Below are 25,577 nucleotides of genomic sequence, written 5' to 3'. Positions count from 1 at the left end.
ATTCAATAGACCAGAGAAAACTGAATCAGAAAGGAACAATGGCAAAGCTAAAACTAGCCCATTTTACATCTCATTTTCTATCAGTGGACCCCAATAGGATCAGGAAATGTAGATATCTGGGACATCTGGAAAAGGGATGAAGGAGAACCTAAAATTAGGTCAACTGGTTTAAAGTCTAAGAGGCAGTTAGATCCCCAGATATCCATTCTAACTCTCAGGTGCCTGGCCACCAACCTGACAAAGAAGAAACGATTTATTCTCTGGAGGTGATAAAATAGAGGGTCTCTGGACCAGGAGTCAACAGACACAGTTGAGAGCACGGCTATAGTTCCACAAGTTGGGGGCCTGGGGAAGTAAGGAGTTAAATTAAAATGTGTAAACTGGAATAGTGAATGCTGAATCATCCCCGCCCCCAGAGTTTTCGACCCCACTCAGGCCCCAGAACAATGACAGTCTGCTTTATAGATGACAAGCAATTCTGATAAGTTGAAGCGTAAAGATCTAAAGGTATTGATATGAGAGGGTTCCTCAACACTCAGCCCAGATATTTTTAATGAGAATCTAAAAGTTAGTAAAGTGTCTTCCATGCATTCAGAGCTTTTGTTCAGCTTTTTAGTTCCCTGTTCCAAATATAAGACAACCAAGGACTGATTACCAGACATCTGAGGAAACATCTAACTTAAAAGACAGGAAGAAAAACAGACAGATAAAAAGCAATGTGGAAATTGTGGGGTGGGATGGGGTGAGAGAGCACCTCAGAAACTTTTCTTAAAACTCTTAACAATATCTTTACAGCACAGAGAAGATAATACTATCTATATTCATAAAACAAAGAGAATGTTAACAAAAAGAACATTCAGAGAATGGTCTTAGAAATTAAAATTATAAAAGCAAAATGAAAAACTCAATAGAAAAGAAAGAATTTAAAGTTGAAAAATGTCTCAAAAGTAAAGCAAAAAGACAATGTGATGGAAAATAGGAGAACGATAAGAAAGTCAGAGGATCAGTCCTGAAGGTCAAACTCCAAATAAAGGAACTCCAAAGAAAATGGATGGAAGGAGATAATCAAGAAAATTTTCTTAGAACTAAAATATAAGAGTTTCCAGACTGGAAGGGCTAACCAAGTGCCCAACACAGTAGATGAAAAGAGATCTACCCAACAGTACATAATCATGAAAATGTAAAAACAATGGAAGCTTGAAGGAAATGACAATGTCTTCACAATTCTGAAGGAAAATTATTTCCAATCTGTAATTCTATACCCAAACTATCAGTCAAATGTGACCAGAAATAATTTACTTCCCATACACCATTTTAAGAAGATATTAGAGCATGTGCTCCACCAAAAGCATGGAGTAAACCAAGAAAGAGAATGTAGTAAACAAAAGATATAATATCGGTCTATGGCCATGCCACCCTGAACGTGCCCGATCTCGTCTGATCTCGGAAGTTAAGCAGGGTCGGACCTGGTTCGTACTTCGATAGGAGACCATCTAGGAATACCAGGTGCTGTAGGTGTTTAAAAAATAAAAAGGAATGAAGATACAATATCAGAAAAAGAACAGAATAGATGATAATGAAGGACAATCCTAGGATGGTTGCAAATAAGTTTTGAAACAAGGAACAGGCTATTTATGCCTGCCCAGATTACCCTCTCAAAATATAAAATTTTACATAAATGCCAAGAGTTAAAAAGAAACCTCCACGAACTCTTAATTTAAAAAAAAAAAAAAGGAAAAGGAGGAGGAGGCAAAAGTAACAACAGCAGTCGTTGTATACCCATTTTCTATGCTGACAGAAATATCCCAGATTCTTCTTAATAAGAAATTACCGTATCAGCTACTTGCTTTCTCGGTTACTAACCTTAGGTTACAACATGTTACTTGACAATGGTGGCTTCAATTCTCCTGATCAGAAAAATATTTAATAAAAATTATAGAACAAATGTAAATGAAAGGGATTCAACTATCTTCTTTTGATAAATGTTGCCTCTTTTTAATCAAGGACTAAGGACAGTTTATCAATAGTCATATTATTGCTCTATTGCCCAATTTAGAGGCTTTCCCAAAAGTCCAGTGAAGAAATTCAGTAAAGGCAAATGAAATTTTAAAATGCAGCCACCAATAAACAAGCAAACAAAAACAAAACCACCACGCTGCCCTCTCACCACACTATTGGGCCTCATTCATTCAAAGAGCTTCCAGTGTACCCTTTGAACTCTTAAATTTGACAAAAATAATACAAGATTTTATAGGAAATCAGAGCACAGAATGTCACTCTAGAAGATACTATATTGCTGAACTGACAACTCACCAGTCATCCCACTAAGTAGAAAATGAGCAGAAAAACAAATTAGAGTGAAGGCTTGTCCCACCTTGGTCTGGCTGAAAGACAAGACCACAAGAAACGTGCTCGGAATCATTTAGAATGAAATTATTTTCTTAAATACAACTAAAATGTCAAACTAATACAATCCTAAAATATAAAGTTTTTGGGGTCTTTTTTTTTTTTAATTGGCCAATGCGAATGGATCCCATTAACAGCTAATTTTTGCCCAATTTAATTCTAACAAAATCATTTAAGTCAAAAGACCATAACGAAAGAATGAAATACTTATACTGTATTTTTGCATTCCTACAATTCAAAAGCAACTGGATCAAAATTTTTTTAGGCTGTAAATAAACATACCATACTTCAGACTTTTTAAAGTATATTTTATTCTAAAATTAGGAGTGAAAATAAAGCTTAAAAAGAAATAACTTCCCAGTCTTGAATTCAGTGGCATTAATATTTATGACAATCCCACTCATTTCAAAGGCATGTCCCAGAGTGTTTATATTATGAAAAATGAGTCTGGAATGTCATCTTCAGTAAATTTTAAATTGTTTAATCTGAGGTTTTGCTAGATTTGTAACAGCTGCACTTGTGTTTACAACTATAATAAGGTCTTTACAGCATGGCACTCCTTTATACAGTTTTTAGATCTGGTTGGTACAAACATGTTGTACTGATCAATGGAAATGAGTTTGGTATCTCTCCCTAGCTACACGTTTAGTCAGAATAAAGTTTTGTTTTGGATTAACATTGTACAACAAATGCATCATGGACCTTCAAAAGTTTTATGGTATTGGTTACAAAAGGATAAGACAAAAACTTCCATTCACATACAAACATTTGGAAAATGACTCAACTTGTGTTTGTGGAATTCAAATTTTGTTTGGGGAAAAGATATGCGTGTCAAATACACTGTGGATCTAATTTGTTTGCTGGCATTCGTTGAGAACCTTAGGGCAGTTACCAAGCAGAAACTGGTTAGACAGTATTCAAAAATTACATTTCTTCTAATGCCTCTATTTACATACACAGTAGAAAGATGCAACAACAAAGTCTCCCAAAGACTTGCTAAAGAATGTTTCAATAGGAAGCCTCAACAACCCTTGGATGTGGGGTTGCTGGTGCAATAAAAAGAGCACCAGACAAGAGTTAGTGACAAATCTGCTGAGTTAACAGCTTTGTCACTAACCTCAGTTTTCTTCTCTGTAAACATTTCAAAGAGAAGTTATTGCTGAAGGTGAATGTTTTCTGCTAAAATAAGCTGAGTGTAACAAATGCTCAGCTCTTTTAGCAACTGAAAAGATTATCATGCCATAATAATTGAGATATCATGCCATAATAATTGAGATAAAAGATAATTGAGGATATCATGCCATAATAATTGAGATAAAAGTTGAACAAACAAAAATAACCCAAGAAGTTCTTCAGCAGCTATTCTCTTTTAGGGTAATTTCAGAAGCACCCAATCAAAATTAATTTTTTTTAAAGGGCTCTACTCTATTTTCTTTTTTTTTTTTTAAATCTGTCTTACCTTGGCACATATGGTTACTATAAGAACCACATACAATTTGCAAAGTATGAAACACATTTAATAGGGCTGATGACCAAAATAATGTTGGAAATGAACCAAGAAGCCAAAAGTAGTAAAAAATAATCATAAGAAATAAAAGTTTTTAAATCCATGCTTTTAAAAATCAATCAAACAAAAGCTGATTTCTAAAGGGTATATGGTATATTATTGTTCAGGAATGATAATAATAATAATCTCTTTTCTACAAGTATGAAACTTTAACTGGAGAACATAGATTATTATAGTAATTTCCCCAATAAGTATAATAAATTTGTTCTGAACTACCCATTTTTTCCCTATGGGTCGGTTTGACAGCTAAGTGACTGCATTTCAAAATAATTTAAAAGTTAATAATTTACTTTAGACAAAGGTTATAAATTCAAATATCCACAATGGTTAAGTTAAATGAGTAAAGCAATTCGATGGGCTTGAAGCAACTGGAAGACAAAGCACCATCCACAGAAGACAGCTAAAACTTATCTCCAGCCAATTCCTGCCAAAAGAGAAGTCAGATTTAGTGTTGTCAGACTGCCTTTCATCTTTAAAGAAAAAAGAAAAAAAGCCAAAAATATGGATTTTTAAAGGTGAAATTGCTGAGTGTTTAAATGTTAGTAAATGACTCAAAAAATCTTAAAACATCATGCAAACCATATAAAACATTATCTGCAAAGGAGATCTGGTCTCTGCTTTACCATCTCTACCATGTTTGTTTTTTATAGACCTATTTAAAATATCATTACAAGGTTGAAAAGAACTTTGGCAACTTTTTAATGCTTCAATTCTACTATGATGCATGTTAATGGATTCAATGGGGTTTGTTGTTTTCTTTTTAAAATTATTACCTTAATTTTGTCAAGCAAGAGAAATTATCTAGCCAATGGCAAATGGAAGATACTAAGCAATTCTTTTACCAAATACCCAACAATGCCATGGCACCCCCACTCCTCCCAATCCATCCTGGAAAATAACGTCAGCCACAGCAGGAACCAAGAATACTTTGTATATTGTTATGTCCCCAGCATGTAGCACAGTGTCTGACACATAATAGGTGTGTGTAACAGTTTAACAGAGCTCTCCACATCTGAGGCAACTGAGAATTTCCCAGCTCCTTGGTAACTGGCCATATGACTAAGTTTTGACCAAAGAAATAAGAGCATATTTCCAGGTCTGGCCCTTAAAATATTCTGTGCAGTCTTCTACCTTCTTTCCTAATACACAAGGCTGGAAGTGAAGGCCTCTGAGTCAGTGCAGCCATAAAATGGAAGGAGCCCAGATCCCAGAGACTACAAGAAATCTGCACCAAGATAACTACACAAGAGACATTTTACATAAATGTGACTGTGACATCAACAAAAATGAGCATTACATTAAGCCACTGAGATTTACAAGTTTGTTACCACAATAGCATTTACTTAGACTAATACGGTGTTCAATATTTGATAAATGAATGCCTAAATATATAGATGCCTCAGCCAACTAAGAATCTAGGCATCAAAAGTTTGAAGATTCCTGTCCTTCAAAACTGATTGACAAATGCTAAAGCTATGTCCTTGAACCCCATTATGGACACTATGGATTCCAAAACAAATGACAACTGTGGAGAACAACCCCAAAATTACCACAAAGGCAGTCAAAGTTAAATGAGGATATAATCCCTAAGAATGTGGGTGTACCTCAATAGAGGCAGAAAAAGCACATCACAAATGTTACTACCCATTCATGTTTAAAACTATCATCAAAGTAGGAACATAGGGAAATTTCCTTAACCTGATGAAGGATATCTACAAAAAACCTACAGCTAACATTATACTTAATGATGAAAGAAAGAATTACTTGAAAACTCAATATTGTTAAGCTATTAATTGTCCTAATGTGATCTATAGATTCAATGCAATCCCAATCAAAAATGCAGGAGGGATTTTTTGGAGCTGTGGACAAATTGATTCTAAAATGTGTATGTAAATAACCTACGATAGCCAAAAAACTTTGAAAAGAGCAAAGCTGAAGAACTGACACTACCTGATTCCAAGACTTATTCAAAGGCTAAATGAAGCATATATATATCTCAATGGAACTGAAAAAAAAGAGTTCAGAAATAGAGCCACACATACATTGTATGTTTTTTGACAAAGTTCCAAGGCAATTCAATTGGGAAAGAACAATCTTTTCAAGAAATATTACTAGAACAACTGGAAAGCTATTAAAAAAAAAAAAAAGAACCTGAATCATTTCTTCATACAAGACATAAAAATGAACTCAAAATGAATCACAGACATAAAATATAAGAGCTAAACTATAAATTTTCAAAGAAAACAATGGAGAAAATCTTAGCAACCTTGGGTTAGGCAAAGATTTCTTAATTAGAATATAAAAGGCATAAACTTTAAAGTAAAATAATCCATAAATTGGACTTTATCAAAATTAATACTTCTTGTTCTTCAAAAGATACTGTTATGAAAATGAAAAGGGAAGCCACAGTCTGGGAAGAAACATTTGCAAATTATGTACCTGACAAAGGACTTGATTAGAGAAACTCAATTTAAAACTACTATATCATATAGAATGGCTAAAATTAAAAAGACTAACCATACCAAGTATTGGTGAGGATGTGAAGCAACTAGAAATCCTCAAAAACTACTGGCGGGAATATAAAATGGTATAACCACTTTCAAAAAGTTTAGCATTTCTTAAAAAGTTAAACTTTCACCTACCCTACAATCTAGCCCTTCCAATCCAAGATTTTTACCCAAGAGAAATGAAAGCGTATATCTATACAAAGACTTGTACATAAATATTCATAAGTTTTATTTGTATAGACAAAAACTAGAAACTATCCTAATGTCTTTCAAAAAGTGAATGATAAACTATGCTGTATCCAAACAATAAAAAACTACCTGCAATAACATGGACAACTCTCAAAACAACTGTGCTAAGTTAAAAAGAAATAAAAGGAGTAAATTCAGTCTGATTCCACTGCATAAAATTTTAGAAAATTGCAAATTAATTTATGACAGAAAGATTAGTGATTGCTTGGGATGGGGGGGCAGGGTGGAATGGAATAGGAGGGAGGATGGCAAAGGGGCATTAAGAAATTGGAGGGGATGATATATGTATTCATTACCTTAACTGTGGTGATAGTTTCAAGGGTGTATTCATATATTAAAGGGCACAAGTGAATATGTTTTGACATATGTGTAGCTCACTCTATATCAACAATACCTCAATTAAAATGTGTTTTTTTTTTTTTTGAATAGCCATTGTGGCCACAAAATAATGTAACCAAAGGTGGTTCATATCAAATATAAGAATATTTTATAAGACTTGGCCCATTTTCACCATTTTGTCTGAAGAACAGATAATTCTTTAAAAACTCAAATTATTTTAAAATTAAACAAATTAGACTTAAAGTCTTTTAAAAGGACTTAATACAGGGTTAGGCATATATTAGATGTGTACGGAACACTAAACAGAGATATTAGAAACTTTCATAAAATGAAATAAATTTCTAGCTTTTTATATCACCAAAGAACATCACTATCAAAATTCAAGATATTTTCCACTGCACTTAACTTATAATCACTAAATTTTAAAATAAAATCAAACTTATTACAGTACTCCATATAAAAACATTTGTTTTTTATTGCTAAAAAACTGATTAGTTTAAAAAAATACCAATACATCAAAATACTTATCAGCCAGCAAAACTTTCATTAGCTTTACCAATCTTTTTAGTGTAATGACTAAGAAATCTAATGGTGCTGGTCGGAATCAGAAACAGGATATTCTGGGTGCCAAATACTGCTGAAAATTCTAGTTGATAAATGTCATGCTTTTACACCACTAATGCAGGGTTACTCACTTTCAAGGCCTATGATTTCAGACACAGAGCAAACAGCTTCAAATAAAAGCAGAAATTAGATCTCATTTGAAATTGGAAATGTCCAAATATACATTCTAACAGCCTTTTATTACAAACTCTGATCTGCGGGGATAGGCTATGGAATCATCATAATCCATATTGGACAAGGTCATGTTCGGGTACCTCAAGTTCAGAAAGCTAGAGCTAAGCAGTAAATGTCTCTGCCACACCAATCAAATCTGGCTAAACAATAAAAGAAATATATTGGTTAAAAATCTGGCTGGTCCAGAGATAGGGAAAACTTCATAGTTAATCCATCTCTCTATTCTGCTCCCCTCGTAATAGCAAAATAGCTCAGTCATTACAGGAGTTACATTACACACCATACTACCCAAAAGAAGACTATACACTTCCATTCCAGCATCCCAAGTAAAACTACATGTGTATTCAGACTGGACTTGCTGAAGCTTATACCCATCCCTAACCAGTGACTATGACCATGCAAATTTTACTGCCTATTTTAAAGCAGGTTGTTTAAGCCAATCGGAGTCAACACCAGTGTTCCCTAAAGTCTACATAATGGTGACTACTAAAAGAAAATCTGGACACTGTTGGGAAGAAGGAAAGGACGCTGAGCTGGCACCTCCCAAAGGCCAAAAATCCTGAAGAAGCTGGCCAAGAGTTGTAAAATTAAGGCACACGCACATAAGACAACAGTACGAATTAGAGTGTAAAAGGACAGAGGAAAAGTCATTATTCATAACCAGAAATGACCATCAAGGAAGCAGGCGTTGATAAGGAAATCTATGACAATAGCACACAAATGTATAATCAGAATCAGAGAGATAGGTTTAAGCTTAAGTACAAGAAAAACTGATAATGTGGTTGCTTTAAATAAAAAACAACAACAAAAAGGAACCAGCCCAAGGAGGATGTTGGAAGTCACTAAGGTAAATAGCACCTCCAAATTCCTATAACAGAAGCAAAACAGTTTAGAAATTAGGCGCCTACAAACCTGACCAGATAAGGGATCACGGAGCCAAATTCATATTCTTAAATAAGGCCCTGCCCTCACACACACACACACACACACACACACACACACACACACACACTCACTCACTCACCACTCACACACACACTCTCTCTTCCCCTCCCTCCCTCTCTATGTGTATGAACAATAGCAGCCTCAACTGTCTTATTGGTAGTCACCAGAAGCCAGACTTAAATCTCAGATTCCACTAAAATATATTAATTTTACATAAAATGTTTTTATATCATATAAATTCTTTATTATAAAATCAGCATTGGGCCTGTAGAGGAAAATGGGGAAAAAAAAGTCCAAGAAATCTGAAAAATAAAAACCATCCATGGAGTATGGGGTAAAAGGTAATATGAAGTATCATCAGACAGATGTAAAGTCAGGTCATCTGGGGGTCCTGCCCACTGGGTATCATAACACTGACTCCAGCCCAATTCCTTTCCCCTTCCCCCTCTCTCCTACTCCCTAACTCCACTTCCCAAGGGACCTGTACTGTTACTAATTTTCAACAGCCTGGGAAGGAATAAAGAAATATAAAGCACAATTCATCACTACACAAAAGCCTGACACGTTCTTACCAAAACCTACCTTTTGTCATATGAAAGTAAAACTCTAGGTTTTACTTTCACAATTCAAGAAAATAAACAAGCTAAATACTCCTTTCACTCGCTATTTCTTGGGGAAGTTGGAAGCAAAGATGATGGATCAGTCTGGATCCAATCATGAGAGAGAAACCACAGTAATTTAAATAGGGAAAAATCAAATATAAATAATACTCACAATAACAAGGGATTGGAGTAACAAGAGATTATCTAGTCAGAAATAAAGAGAAATAGACTACAGGAATCGTAGATATAAGGAATACCAACCACTCCTAAGGTGGAGATACAGTGCCCAAAGAAGAGCACACCATTTTCCACCCCAATTGAGGACTAGACCTTGTTGAGAGGGAAAGTCATGGGTCACTGAATGGCAGTGAAATCTCTATGGGTTGCTGTGCCAGTAGAACTTGCTAGAAAACCTTTTACAATTTGCCAGTAACCCACCCTGAAGGATGCCAGGAAAAGCTGTTCATGAGGAGGTGTCTCACCAAGAGACACTCAGTTACAAAATCACTGGTAGGGAATAATGGGGTAAGCTACTAACAGCTGGATGCTGCAGGCCACAGTGCTATAAGGACAAGCATTAGAAGAGCCACATGACCAGGAACCCAGTCCTGGAGGAGCCCTATACACCAAGGGGCCTAGTGTGGGAGAACCACTCAAGCTACAGAAGCTAGGAACTAGGGAAGCCATGTGGGCTGCAAGAGCTAGAGGTACTTGTCTTGACATAATATATAAAATATCACATTGGCCTACTACATGGACATTATGTTGATTGGACACGATGAGCAGAAAGTAGCAAGTACTTTAGCTGGTCTTTGTCACATATTCTTTTTTCCCAAAAAACATCTAAAAATTTTTTTAAGTATTCTTACCTCACAGGTCATATGAAAACAGGCAGCAGGCCAGATTTGGGCCACAGGCCACAGTTTGCTGATTCCTGGTCTGGTATATGTTGAGATAACCTCTATAAGATTAAATGTAAGTTGCTCCTTGCACCACCTACCATGCAAAGAGATACAACGCTGGGGTAGAACTTTTTGAATTTTGGAGGCAACATATACCACATGTGAATGTGGCATTTTGACTCATCTATAGTCATGTGTAAAGTTGCCTCTTTTGAGTGGGATCAGAGCAAGAGAAGACTTTATAGTTCAAATCCTTCAAGAGTAAAGGTTCCATCTATGGCCATGCCACCCTGAACAAGCCCGATCCCGTCCAATCTCGGAAGCTAAGCAAGGTCAGGTCTGGTTAGTACTTGGATGGAAGACCACCTAGGAAGACTAGGTGCTGGAAGGCATAAAAAATAAGGGACTGGAAGCTGACAAGGTCCTTGCAATCTGTGAGATCAATCAAGGGTGGCCTCGCCTAAAAAGAATAAATAAATAAATAAAAAATAAAAAAAAGAATAAAGGTTCCATCATTCACCAGGTAAAAAGCCCCAACCACTTAAGGCTCTAGCTAAAGACAAAGGAAATATGGATCAGGTAGTACAAAGAAGCCATAGATATCAATTATGGCCTTATGGCCAACTACAGAAAAAAGGACCGTAGCTTATGGCTGAGATTATGGCTGATCTTAAAAAGTAATATAGTCAGCAACGAATATAATTATTCTTGGAATTGTGCATCTGCTCATTTGGGGAAAGAGTAAAAACTTGTTTATTTGTAAGAAGGATAGCTCTATCTTGTTAGGTAGCCAAAGTTAAAAAAAGAAATCACAAAGAAAATTAGAAACCATCTTGAACTGAATAAAAACAAAAACATGACATATCAAAATTCGTAGGATGCTGCTTAAGCAATGCTTAAAGAGAAATCTGTAACTGTGAACAGTTGCATTATAAAATAATAAAGGTCTCAAATCAGTAACACAAGTTTCTACCTTAAGAAACTATAAAAAGAGCAAACTAAACACAAAGCAAGCAGAAAGATATAATAAAGATTAGAATGGAAATCAATGAAATAGAAAACAGAAAAACAATAAATAAAATCAATGAAATAAAGAGTTGGTTGTTAATTTGTAATTTAAAATTTTCCCAAAAAGAAAAATCCAGGAACACATAACTTCATGAGTGAATTCTACCAAATATTGAAATAATAATACTAGTCCTTCAAAAACTCAGAAAATATAAGGAACGCTTCTCAACTCAATCTAAGATGCCAATATTATCCTAAAACCAAAGCTAGACAAAGAATTAGGCAGGAAAATTAATTAAGGGGAGTTTCTGAGTCTGCCTGTAAAGGCACTAAGGTAATAGCTGACCTGGAAATGTCCCAACACCTTCAGGTCTTAGGGAGAATCCCCTGCCACATCACTAGAGAAATTTTAGAAAAAGGCCTCATCCTTTTAGAGAATTAGGTCCACCCCTTTCAGCCAGAAGAAAAAGTACAGGTTAAAAGACTGGAAGAAGAAGCCGCTATAACCAAGTTATACAGGTAATCCTATGCTGTAAAAGACTAAAACCAAGAAAAAGTACTATAAATTTTAATCCAGTGTATTACCCTAAATTAAAGCAACCTAGAGTCAGGAACTGAAAATATTGTGTGAAATGTCTGCTAAAATGTGTTTCATAATTTGGTTTAGCTAAAGTGTTCATTAGCCTAACATAATAGGTGTTATTAGACCATAAGATTGTCGAATTTACAAAGGATTTGGCCCAATATGACAGATTCTATGAGTATAACAATTATGTTATACTAATTTAATAGGATTCCCTCTGTTTTGCCTAGTTTGTCAGTATGATTAAGCATAAAGACCAGCCGTCTGGACTGTCCAGATATTCATCACAGTCAACTCCTACAGAAATCCTTTCGTAGATGGCGCAGACAGATTTCATCATCTCCTATAAAGACAACATGCCCTGCTCCAGCCACAAACCGGAAGCTGGCTGGTCTATGCACAGCCAAAGCTTGAGGAATTTTATCGTGAGACTCCTTAGAATTGGACATTGCAGAAAGAGGGAAATTAGAGCAGAAAACTGTAAGTTGTGCATCCATGTCAATAAAGGGGGGGAGGTGTCAAAGAATTTTCCATAGTCACTATGAATGTGAGAGAACTCAAAAAGGGACCTGTATCTACAACTAGACTCAATATTCAGTATGTAATCCAGGAGGTAATCAGCTTTATGTATGTTAACCGCTAACACTATTGTACAGTCTTCCTGTTACTCAGGGAAAAGAAATTCTGAGCAAGCAGTTTTAGAGATCACTACTAACGAAACTAGGAGAGCCCTGACCCTCCTTGCACATCAACAACTCAGATGAGAAATGCCACCTACCGAAATAAATTGGCACTAGATTATCTGTTAACAGCAGAAAAAGGCATGCATAGGAAATTCAATCTAACTATTGTATACAGATAGATAACCAGGGCCAGGACAATGTGGAACAAATAACACACTGGCACATGTACCTGTGCAAATATGGCATGGATAAGACCCTGATAACTTCTTTCAAGGTTAGTTCTCTACTTTCAGAGGTGTTGCACTAGCTTCGAGGTAACAAAGGTATATCTTCCGCAGCCATGCTGGACGTGGCAGGATTTACCACTTGCTGGATACAGCAAGTGGCATCCAAACAAGAAGATGTAAATAAGGTAAGGAGACGCCTACAGGAAGAGCATACCCAAAAGAGGGAAAGAGAAAATAAGATCACAGCTTAATAAGATTCGAGAAAACATGCGTGTTAAATAAATTTAAAGGAATAAGTTGTCATCATCAGGAGTAAAACATGAGGCAGCAAAGGCCAAAAGAGAGGATCCTTTATGTACAAATGTTTAAGGCCAGAGGAGAAAGAAAAACTGCAGTAAAGACCTTTATGTAATAGAATTATCAGTTTCTAGTCTAAGAAATCAAAACGAGAAAACAAGAAGGTGATGCCCTAAAAGAATTTAAATGAGCATCAAACGGGGGGAATGAAGAGGAAATTTGGGGAATTTCATTAAAAACTAATCAGTTTTCTGCTTCTGTAAATATGCTTGCTTTCTGCAAATAAGCTCACTGCATGCAAGGACTCCTGCAAAAGCTCCCTTTGCACTTTGCTCGACTTGCAAATGTAACTGTTTGTGCCTTTGCTCCACAGATGTAACTATTTGTACCCTACCAGCTCCTGCTTTCTGTAACAATTTGTATCTGTCAGCAACCAGTGGCAACTCCCAGCTTTATCAATGTTACTACTTGTAGTCTCCATAGCAATCCCCGACCTTTGTAAAAGTTTGAGTTTAAACTGACCAATTACCTTGTGTAAAAATTCTGGTATATAAGCAATATTTCAACTGAGCCCACTGCTCAGATCTTCAGAGCACTAGCTCATCTGAGACAGCTTATAATAAATTTGAATTCTTCTCTCTGAGTTACTGCTTGGTTTTTTGTTGGGTTTTGGAGCTTTTGGAATATTTTCCCACAACATATTCACACAATGGGATACTTTTCAGCGATAAACAGTAATAAACTACTGATACATGCTACAACATGGATGAAGCTCAAAAACATTATGCTAAGTGAAAGAAACCAGACACAAGACAGCACTTATTTTATGAAATCATTTATATGAAATGCCCAGAAAGGCTAATCTACAAAGACGAAAAAGCAAATCAATTATTGCTCGAGCTGAAAGCCAGAGCTAGGACTGAGTATGAACTTGCATGCACAAATGTATTAGGGTGATGCAAATGTTTTAAAATTGAATTGTGGTGATCATTGCACAATTCGAAAAATATACTAAATTTACTAAAAACCACCTAATTCTTTAGAAAACAGTATATCATTTCAAAAAATGATTTCCATATGAGCTGTGCCTTCTTGTAGCTAGAAAAAAAGGTACCATGAAAATTATAGATATTCCTATATTAGAGATGTTAACGGAAAAATTTCTACATACCCAGCAGTTTATGAAGAGCCTAAGAGAATGTACCAGATAACTTCACAAGGTTTCTTCCAAACTGAGTCAAAAAAATTGGTATTTAGTAGAACATAAAATATACAACATCTGCATTATTTAATTTTTCAGATGGATTTTTAACTTTTTCCTTCTCTACTCGTACATTTGTATTAAAACACTGCAAACTCAAAGTATCTCTATAGGTGTTCCTTCATATTAAGAAGTCAGTCATTCAAGATCCATGAACAAGAACAGAGAATACATATACCCCAGCCTAAAATAAAATTTTGTAAATCCATTTGGTGCTGATTTTGAGCCTGATTTGAAGCTTCACTACTACCAACTTGGAACTACCACACATGTGAGATTTCTCTGGCACTCTCTGCAGCCTAATCAATCCAATTTTCTACTGCCCAGGCTGGCTTCCCTGTAGCTGGTTTTCATAAATATGAAATTTGTATAATTGTTACTGGAACTACTTAAAATATGGAACTAGTTTAAAATACCATTTATTTAAAAATGTACATGCACAGTTTCACAGGCATTCAGCATCACATCTTTCACATCCAGCCAATCAATCAAGTCAATGCTTTTTATTAGAGAACAGAACGAAAAATCCTAACATAGAGCTTGGCTTTCTTTTCTGGAAACTTAGTAAATGTTTTTCAAGAAATCAAGAGTATGACAGAATACTGAAAAAAAAAATGAATTAAAATTTATAATATACCTAAGTATAATTAGTCCATCTAAAGATGTGGGATTTAACTTTTATTCTGGGGGAAACAGGCCTTCGATATAACTAGGAAAAGCAAATTCTTTTTTGATGCAGCCTTTCCTGTACATGTATATGAGTAATGTATATGTGTTTATTTCCATGTGAATCTGGCAGGGTACACTAGATTGAAACATCAATTTAAGTTTAATGGATAAAGACACAATGAACATGTTTTCTATCTAAGCTTCTGTAATAAATGATCCCAACACATGGTATGTGGTATGAATTCTATCATTTTAACAACCTTTCCTCCCTTTCCTGAAAGGAGTAATGAGAAAATGTTGAGCTGCACATCACTGAAGGTGAGTGACATCCATAAATAGCTGAAGCTGGGTGGGCCAAAGTGCCCTGCTCCTCTGATAAATAAGTAATTACATCTTTGGATGCAGTAAATGGGACACAGGTGAGAATAAAACCAGGAGCCCTGGAGTTTCCCAAATTTCAAATCAGGACAAAAGCACAGGCACACACTGGTCTTTGCCAGAAAATTCCTCAGCCTTTTTTCCTTAAAATTATGGTCCAAATTTTCCCATGTTTCAAAAACTCCAAATCCTTTTCCCCCTCCAGACCACCTGCCCATACAACATGACCAGAGAGGGTTCATGGTTGTAAACATGCACACATAAAAAATACAAAAAAGCAAGCCACCACCACCCCCGAAAAAATCTCTCAAGGGTTTTGCACCCGATTTGACCTGGCATTCAAAGAAAGTTGTGGGGGGACGACTGCCCATCAGAACTCTCATCCTCTCCTGGGATGAAAAGCCTTGAGGGCGGGAAGACTACCAGTCGCGCCCCGGGCTCCAGTATTTGGGCCTCGCCCCTTCCCCAGCGCCTTGGAGCAAAGGGGAGGAAGAGAGCATACGGCCAGCTGTAGAGGGTGATGGGTTGGTTAAAAGAGGCTTTTCACAGCTTCCACGGATCCCGAGCGACGAAATTCACCTTTGCACCCCTCTTTTTACGAAGACATAGCTGCCAGTCTCAATGAACAAAAAGAACCAACATGCCAAATTCCAGCTCCCACAGCTCCGGGGACTCCCTTGAGCGTGACCCCTACACCAGCTCCATCCCCTGGGCCTGCCCCGCCCCCTCGCCAGCGACCCCGCCCCTCCGCCGCCTGGCGCCGCTTCTGGCTCCTACCCACTTCCCCTCCTCGCCGCCCCCACACCGCAAGAGCCTCATTCACTCACCTACAGGCGTGGAGCGCGGCGGACGTTCTCGCGAGTCTTCCCTCCCTATCCCCACCCACGTACCCACGCTGACTTGTCGCCCAGAACCCCAAAAGAAGCAGCCGCCTTTACTCTCGTTTTGCGGCCTTTCTCTTACCGGGTGGTCCGCCCCAGAGCTGCTTCAGCAGTTTGGGCAGTGGACGCCACCGCTCGGGTTCTGTGGCTTGAAACTTTGGCTTTGCCTCGTACTGGCTTTTTGTTTTGACGTTTTTGGAATTTTCCCGCGGTCTCTCTGCAGTGGAGCCGCGCGCGCAATTGCGCACGCACGTGCCCGCAATGCACTCTGGGGCCTGGCGAGCGGACCCACGTACCCCCCCGAGGCATCGCGCGAAAATTCGGACAAATCTCGGGCTGGCGGGGCGGGGCGGGGGCCTAGCACCCGCTCGGCCGGAAGTTAGCTAGGCGGGTGGCCTCCGGAGCCACTGGGGAGGCTGTGGCTGCGTAAGTTTTCCACGGGTGGCTTTGTGCTAGTCACAGGAAGACTCGGGAAGGAAATCGGGTTGTTGCCCAATTATTTCAAGAGTCTGGGAAGTAAAATAGAAATTAGATTTTTAAAAGAAAAATTGAGTCTTTGTAAGAGAGGCAAAACCACTAAACGAGGCCTAGAATATGATTTTCTAGTTGTGGTCACACAAAAAAGGAATCTTTTCTAGGAGGTTAATGACAACCCCCAGCCCCCACCCTACCCCCACCTCCCGCCAATCCATTCCATACAGTATTCGATTCGGGTTCAAATCAGTTCAAAGCTGTATTTTAACCGCTTAATGGAAAGCATTTTCTGTAAACTTCATGTCAATAGTATTAGCTTGTTTTGGTGAGGTTTTGGTTTTTTTTTTTCATTCTAGAATTTAGCAGTGCATGAAGGTTTTTCATACATGTTGAAATTGTGAAAAATAATTTGAGGAGCCTAACCTTAATCTTCTATTTGTTTATAAATCAGTGCCTCATGATCATAAAACTACAACGCCAGGATGCTTAAAAAAAACTTACTGCAAGGCAGTGTAGACATATAATAAAAAGTCAAACACTTCCAGCCTTCTAAAAGGAAGGAATACCCATTTACCAAAGAATAAATTGAATTCAGAAATTAAGTATTTTACCAAGGTATATAGTGTGTAAGTGACGGTATGAAGGTTAGTGGTAGCAACAATTTTTTTTAATTAAAGGGAGACATAAAAGGAACCCAATCCAGCATTTGAGAGAAAATTGGCAGTATCTGCAACGGTATTAAGGAATCAGTTGTTAAATCCATTCTTGTAATTACTCCCTAGCAACTAAAGAGGTCTGTGCTTTTTTTTTTAATGTGTGCATAGTTCAATGTGGGCCTGTGTCGAGCAATACATGCTTGAGTGACACTCATGGCACCTTGGCCCTAAGAAGAAAGTCATTGTATTTATATAACAAATGTGAGCAAGTTAAAGTTTAAGTTTTGCTTGTACCAGCAAAGGAGGGAGTTAAATCATGTATCCCTTTAGAGAAAATATGTATTTTGATACTCAGGTCCTTTTACGTATTTCCTGAAAAATCATTTCTAGTGATTGTAATGTTAATAATTGGAGTCTTGACATACTGAAGTTTTATGTCTTTTTAATTCAGTGGTTAACAAAAAGTTGCTAGGCTCCTTCATCATATTTAGGCCTAATTTAGACCTAAATGGGTACTATATATAATATAAACAGCCAAATGTAAATGAATGGGGATTTATAGACATTCATTTTATCTGGCATCCATATGTATGGAGCTGTCCTAATACTTTAAGCAGTAATGAGATGATCACTTTGTAAAATGCCTGATAAGTTTCCTGAGAAACAAATACTTAGATATGAATCCTGTTTTTAATTGACTTGTAAAATTCAATATGTGTGCCTCTAGAAACAGTTTTCGTTATAGTACAGAGTCCAGTCACACTTAAATAATGTGGCAAAAATGGCATGTGTAGGTAAAAATTATTTCATCTTTAGAAAGAATTAGAATCCATTCTAATTGAATCCATCTGTTAGACTCTTTACATTCTAAAGGAGAAAACACCACAGCTGAGTGCTACAGAATTCCTGACATCAAATCTTCCTTCAAAATTCAACAAACAAAATCAACTATCTTGGACTCTAGCCATTATAGAAAGACTCATGTTTCTAGAATTAGTCTAGACACCCACCTAGTTTCCAGCTGTCATTTGGTACCCCAAACCTTAACACTGTCTTGTCCATGATTCTGATATTTGCCTCTGGAATCTCAATTGTGAATATTTAATGAGTTTTTATTAAGTCCCAGGCACTGGGCTGACTCCTTGATCCGATTATTTTCTTTAATTCTCACAGAGATTTTGTGGTAGGTAACATTCCAATTTCACAGATAAAGAAACTGATGCACAGAACTATCTACTACTAGGTATTGGAATTTCAAATCCAGGTAAATTGTCTCTGGGGCTTGTGCTTCTTACCAGTTATTATGCTCTTGCTCATGCCCCTGTCTAAATATCAGACCACTTCCTAAGTGTTATGGCACGAACAATTCTAAGACTCACGGAGCCAATTGTGATTAATTATGATATGAGCCTTTATTAGCCGGCCGGCGACTGACTCTCTACCATGCAGGGTTAGAAGAGATCAGCCCCGGGGTTTGAGAGTGAGGCAGTTATAAAGCCTAGAACAAGCAAGCAGATTACAGAAGCAGAAGTTGGCCATTAGCACAATACATCACCTAGTACCACACCCTGGTTAACAAGTAAGTAGATTACAGAAGCAGACATTGGCCATCTTCATATCTTATACAATACATCTCCTAAACCATAGCCAAGCAAGTAGGACAATTTCTGGTATCTAAAGATATTTCTTCCCTGTAGCTGACTTAGCTAGTTGGCTCACTTGAAAATTTTCCACCCTTAACACTAAGTACTTGGTGGGATAGAAATGGGAAGGAGGTGATGTGACCCAAGGGGCTTATGCATGTTAATCACAACTGTGCTTTTCTCTTAAAACATTCTGAGGAAATGTATATTGAATTAGAGAAGAAAGCAATAAGAATAATATTTGTGCATGAAATGCTTCAAGAAATGGAGTAAATAATAGTGAGGGTATTTAATCTGCTACCCTGATGGCGAAGAACACCTGAGGTCAGGAAAGAGAAGCCTGCCCAAGGTGAATTGGAATTAATGGAAAATTGTTGGAAAAAGGGAAATGTTTTATAACTATTGCATGGGATAGCCTCCTCTCTCACATGCTCATTCCCTAGGCTCTGCTAAAAGAATGAACCTTAGGAAGACATGTTTGTACTAATCACTACACTCCTTGCCACAGCTACTTGAGCCAGGAATGGTAACCTGACACTTAGTGAACCAATCAAGCTATTCCTGGGAAACTTGGAATTGCAACACTGAGAGTGAGTACCACCTCTACACCACAGGAGCCAAACCCGCATGCCAACCAGTTACTGGAGGAAGAAAGAATATGGTAAATAAAGTTGGTTGGCAGAGGAAAGAAAGTTGAAAGACCATGTTATTCCAGGAGAGATACAGAGTAGCTTCCAATCCTGACATTCCATGTTTAAGCTCAAATTTAAGGCAAACTGACTGCTTATTTTTCTGTTCGTAGTTTCCATGAGATTCCCCCATATCCTCAACAATCACCCCTTTACCTATTCTGACTTCAATGCGATTCTCTCCCTTACTGCAAAGCAAGCCCTGCCCAAGCACCTGGAGGTCCTTATCAATCTCATATTACCACTTCTCCCCTTGTTAGTATAAGAACACTGCTTTTACTTAACAAGGGAATGTGCCCAATAAAAAAAGACTGCATTTCCCAGACTGCCTTGCTGTTTGGGGTGGCAATGAAACTTTTGTATATGTACTGCTGAATTGAGCACAAGCAGCAATGAAACTAAGTTCTAGCCAATGAGAGAGAAGTGGAAGCTGTTGGGTGGAACTTTCAGAAAGGCTTCTTAAAATGTAGAAAGACAATAGGCAAGGAGTTTTTTAGACCTTTTCCCCTTTCTACTGCTTCCTACTTCGTGTAAGGGCAAGATGGCTGGAGTTCTAGTCTTGGACTGTAAGACACCCACAAGGATGATGGTCATGGAATAAGGATGACAGAACAAAAGAAGTAGAAGGATCCTAAGTCCCCAGTAATCACAGGAGTTACCTGGTTTGCCTACCTCTAGACTTCTTTTGCAATAAATAAAAATAAACTTGTTTCTTTTCAACAACTGTTATTTTAGATCTCTGTTGCTAGTAACTGAACTCACCTGAGTCAGGTCTGGGGTTACCGTGGTTAAAAAAAATTAAAAAATTTTTTTTAAAAAAAAGGAAAAAAATGTTCTCTGCTCTTGTGAAACTTAGTCTAGTGAAGGAAATCTTTAAATTCATCATCTCTTCCAGCAGCATAGCTCAAAAGATATATATTTGTCAAAATGAGATAAACTCAAGAGAGTAGTAAGTTTAATTCAAAAAAGGGGAGTAATGAGACCTAAACCACATCAAGAGACAGAAAGTCAGGAGATTCTCTTATCCACTTATTAAAATGCTGTGAATATAGTAGAATGGAGAAACAGCTTTATCATTGTGCCATCTCTGACACGGAATTCTCAGAAAACAAAATCCATCATTTTTCCATTGAGCAATGATACACCCCGTTTAAAAAAATTAAAGGGGCGGTTTCCATAGAATAGTGGTTAGCACACCTGCTTTACACACAGAAGGTCCAAGCCCCAGTGGAGCCACACCCCCGATGTGCCTGCCGGGAGAGCACGTGGGAGGAGACACCCCACCTTCAGAGATCCAGTTCGCAATATCCATAGGTCAGGGGTAGAAGTGGGGGAGAATTTAAAAAAAAATTGTTAAGGTAGTTTTAGTCTAATTTTTTTAGTTCAGTAAAAATGCATTCCTATTTAAAGCATGTATTTCCACCAATCATTATGTGTTGTAACTAATATAGCGCATTTTTATTGCCTGCAGAAAGTAATAAATTACATTTTTAAATGAACACATGGCTTAAAAATAATTTTTCTCATAAGTATTTCATAATGATTCATTTAGCATGAAATTAATATTAAAGAACTGCTAAGAATAAGCACTAAAAAATTTCAGAAATTATGCACATTTGTGATTCGATTAATTCTGGCAACTCTTAAGTTAAAAGTAAGTTTCACCTCATTCTTGTGTCTGTTTCAGAATGGCCCTTTAATTGCCTAGTGTTTTCTAATAAAAACTAGTTAACAGTATCTTTTTATTTATTCATGTGCTAAATTAAGGTCTTAATACACTGAAGTCATACAATAAAACAATTGCTTGGGGGTGGGGGAAATAGGAAGATGTTGGTCAAAGAGTACAAACTTGCAGTTATAAGATGAATGAGTTCTGGGGATCTAATGTACAGTGTGGTGACTATAGTTAACAATACTGTGTTGTATACTTGAAAGTGGCTGAGAGAGTAAATATTAAATGCTTTTACAAGAAAGAAAGATAATTATGTCAGGAGATTGAGTTGTTAACTAACCCTACTGTGATAATCATTTCATAATATATGTGTGCCAAATCATCCCATTGTACACTTTAAACTTACATAATGTTATACACATATGTCTCAGTATTATATCTCAATAAAGCTAGAACAAAATCTGCTGCATGATAAAAGAACAAACACAAACATAACATCAACAAGTTTATATATCATACTTTTATTACTCAAGATCCAAAATCTATAAGGGCAAGCGGGAAAACATTTAATGAGCACCTATTATTTGTCAGGTATTTTTGCTAAGCACATTACATTTATTGTCTCATTTGATTTAGTTTCTGTGACATAATTTTATCACATGTAAGTGTAATAAAAATGCCAATCCCATTTCACATGTAAGCCAATAGAGATTTAATGTATCGGAAGAAATCGTTTTAACAGTAAAAAAAAAAAAAGAAAAGAAAAGAGGACAGCAAGTGACAAAGTATCATTAATAGAAAACTATTTCTCTTTGTCAATTTTGGGATTCTCAAAACTTCAGCTTTCATGCTTCTTGCTTTCTGTATCTCTGTCTTCTGTATTAGTTTTCTATTGCTGCTATAATAAATTATCACAAACTTAGTGGCTTAAAACAACACAAATTTATTATCTTATACTTCAGGAGGTCAGATGTCCCAAATAGTTTTAGTGGACTAAAATCAAGGTGTCAGCAGGATTATGTTCTTTCTTACAGTCCAAGGGGGAGAATTCATTTCCTTGCCTTTTCTAGCTTCTGGAGGCTGCCTACGTTCCTTGGCTTATGGCTCCATTCTCTAATTTCTCCCTAATTCTGATCCTCCTTTCTCCCTCTTATGAAGACCTTTGTGATTACATTATGCCACCCAGATAATCCAAGATAATCCTCTCAAAATTCTTAATAACATCTGCAAAATCCTTTTTTTTGCCATATAAGGTGACGTACTCACAAATTCGAGGGATTGGGACATGGTTACTTGGGGGGGGGGCATTATTCAGTTTTCCACACCCTATTGTTTATTTGAATAAATCTCCATGACTTCATTTTCAGATAATAATTCATAATACCATTTGAATGCAATTTCCACTGTATTGAAGACAGTTGCATTCCGTGTAACTTTTATAAAATCTTTTTCTTTCTCCAAGAATTCTTCGTTTCTTGTAGTGTTCATAAGACATTCCACTAATACTTGCGAATGAATCTACAGTAGCCCCCTTAACCTCAGGGGAAACAATTCAGGACCCCTAGTGAATACCTAAAACTTTGAATAGTATCAAACCCTATATACACTATGTTTTCCCCATATATACATAACTATGATAAAGTTTAATGCCTTATCCATATTAACTAATCACTTACCATGCACTGCGTCTGTACCTTTTGCAGTTTAAGGTGCGACAGCAAAACTAGCGCAAATTTTTTTCCTTCTTCACAATTTCATGGACAGAAGATTCATTCTTGCCATAGATCTTTGCAACCTCAGCATACAATTTTCTTAAATTTTCTTATTAAGCAGAGAACTTTCACCTTTTCACTTAGGGAAAGCATTTAACAATTTTCTTTGGCATATCCGAATTGCTAACATCACTATTCTTGAACTTTGGGGCAGTTATTAAGTAAAATAAGGGTGACTGGAACATAAGAACTTTGATAACGTGACAGTCAATCTGATAACCTGGATGGCCACTAAATGACTAATGAATGGGTAGTGTATAAAGCATGGAGATGCTGGAAAAATTGATAATTCATGTACTGGGTAGGACAGAGCAAGATGGTGTGAGATTTCATTATGCTACTCAGAAGAGAGTGCAATTTAAAACTTATGAGTTGTTTATTTCTGGAATTTTTCTTTTAATATTTTCAGAATGCAGCTAACTGCTGGTAACTTTAACCGGAGAAAGCAAAATCATGAATAAGGGGGGACTAACGTGTTTCTTAAACCAGATTTGCTTTAAATCACTGTTACCTGCTTAACTATCAAAGTTGGTACTGAACAATAATGACTGCGTTGTTTTTTCATCAACAGTAATTAAGACAAAGTAAACCAGCTATTTCCAACACAGAGGATACTTCCACAAATCACAAAATTCAGCTCTGCGAAAGTATCTGCAGTTTCATTAGGGCATTGTTTCACAGCTCCCTTAAATGGCTTAGATCTCTATTTTTTTTTTTACACTTGAAGACACATGTCTTAACCCTCAACAAGGCAACACTTATCTTAAGAGCTGAAACCAGTTTCTTTTTTTATATGTCTCTCAAGGATGTAACAAATATTGGACCAGAGAGTATAAGCAAGCACCCTACAGTTTGTATCTGGCCAACGGACTTGTTTTGTTTACTTGAAGTGTGTGTGAGAAAAATATTAATTGAAAACATTTAGAAATCAGAGAATTTCACATAAAATTCTCTATATCCTTCTTCTTTTGAAAAATTGGACAATATAGGCACCCAGGGCCAGCATTTCTGCCTGAGAGCCACCAGGTCTCCATCCTGCTCCAGAATGACTCCTGTAAGTGCTTGACTTTGAGATTCCTAGAGTAGAAACCCTGTAGAAATCTTTAGTGATAATCTAATAGTGTCCCTTCTTTTTTCAAGTGTAAAACTGCTTGCTACACCCTTATTTGGCCTAGTAACTATTTGAGAGCATTTTAACAAAAAGATTTTACTGTGTAAATTGTCCTCTAAGACATTGTTAATTGTGAAATTTAATAAACAGAAACCTCGTTTTAAACAAAATTGGGAGGCTAGAAGAGAGAACACTCACACATGTCTCACTCAACACTACTGATCCCAACAAGTAGAGAATACTTTGCCTCGTTCATGGGAAGTGATAGCACTTTATTACCTCAACAAGAGGAAGAAAAGATTTCTTCTTGCCCAGTAATAGCTCAGCCAGTGGGAAATTGCCATAATTCAGCCAATGAAAAGCCACTATACTTCAAACTTTCAGCTTCCTCTGACGGAATCTTCATTTACAATAGCCCCTCCCAAGTCCATAAAAGAGAAGTCTTCTCCTTTGTTCTTTTGGACTTGAGTGTGATTCACCATCAGACCTCATGTCCCAAATTGCAATCCTTTGCTGTTCCCGAACAAATTCTTTTTGCTGGAGAAATAATTTGGTTGTCTATTTCTCTAAAGTAAACATAATCAAAGTGTGATCGATGCATCTCATCAATTGGGGGCTTGTTAAAAGCTCTACTGAACCAGAATTTGCAGTTTAGCAACATACCCGGGTGATTTGGATATATATTAAAATTTGAGAAGTGCTGCTGTAGATGAAGTTCATGACTAACCCTCTCTCTCTCACGCACACACACACACATCACTAAGACTAGGCCTAATTCACTCATTTATGTGTCAAGAAAATACTATTTTGAAAGTTATTAACATCTTTCTCTTTTGCTTCTTTTGAATGTAGAGTCAGATGTATCCTTCTGAATGGGTGGGAAGAGATCAAAATTACAAAAGGCTATTTCCCCCCTTCAAAAAAAATGAGGTAAATTCTCTAGGCTCAGGCCAGGAAAACCCAACTCACAGAATTTACTTATCACATTTGATGACGGAACAAAAAGGCAACACAATTTAAAAATGGGCAAAAGAATTGAACAGACATCTCTCCAAAGGAGATCTATAAATGGCCAATAAGCAGATAAAAAGATGTTCAATATCATCAGTTAACAGAGAAATGCAAATCAAAACTACTTCTCACTTACTAGAATGTCTATTATATAAAAACCAAAATGGAAAATAACAAGTGTTGATGAGGTTAAGAATATAAAATGGTAGCGGCTGTGGAAAACAGTTTGGTAGTTCCTCAAAAGGTT

At 36.8% G+C, this 25,577-nt stretch overlaps 1 protein-coding gene, 1 long non-coding RNA gene and 2 pseudogenes across 8 annotated transcripts in view; 3 read left to right on the top strand and 1 right to left on the bottom strand.

The window, feature by feature from the left end:
- FANCC (FA complementation group C) overlaps positions 1–16,556 on the bottom strand; it is a 234,016-nt gene extending 217,460 nt beyond the window's left edge. For 4 of the 7 annotated variants that reach the window (XR_005656729.1, XR_005656730.1, XM_039880474.1 and 1 more), the window contains exon 1: positions 16,385–16,554. The gene's annotated coding sequence lies outside the window, so the exon portion shown is untranslated. The other 3 variants (XM_039880475.1, XM_039880477.1, XM_039880478.1) reach the window with 3 other exon arrangements.
- Positions 1,400–1,518, top strand: LOC120616935 (uncharacterized; annotated as a pseudogene).
- On the top strand, positions 10,588–10,706 carry LOC120616929 (uncharacterized; annotated as a pseudogene).
- Positions 16,557–16,661: 105 nt separating the features above from the next.
- Positions 16,662–20,484, top strand: LOC120616907 (uncharacterized). The gene is made up of 2 exons (XR_005656731.1): positions 16,662–16,728; positions 19,584–20,484. It is a non-coding gene; the product is annotated as an uncharacterized LOC120616907 (long non-coding RNA).
- The last annotated feature ends 5,093 nt before the right edge of the window (positions 20,485–25,577 follow it).

Source organism: Pteropus medius, unplaced genomic scaffold (genome assembly GCF_902729225.1).
Source record: "Pteropus medius unplaced genomic scaffold, Ma_sr-lr_union100, whole genome shotgun sequence".
Classification (NCBI taxonomy): Eukaryota; Metazoa; Chordata; class Mammalia; order Chiroptera; family Pteropodidae; genus Pteropus; species Pteropus medius.
This window is presented reverse-complemented; position numbering and strand designations above follow the sequence as displayed.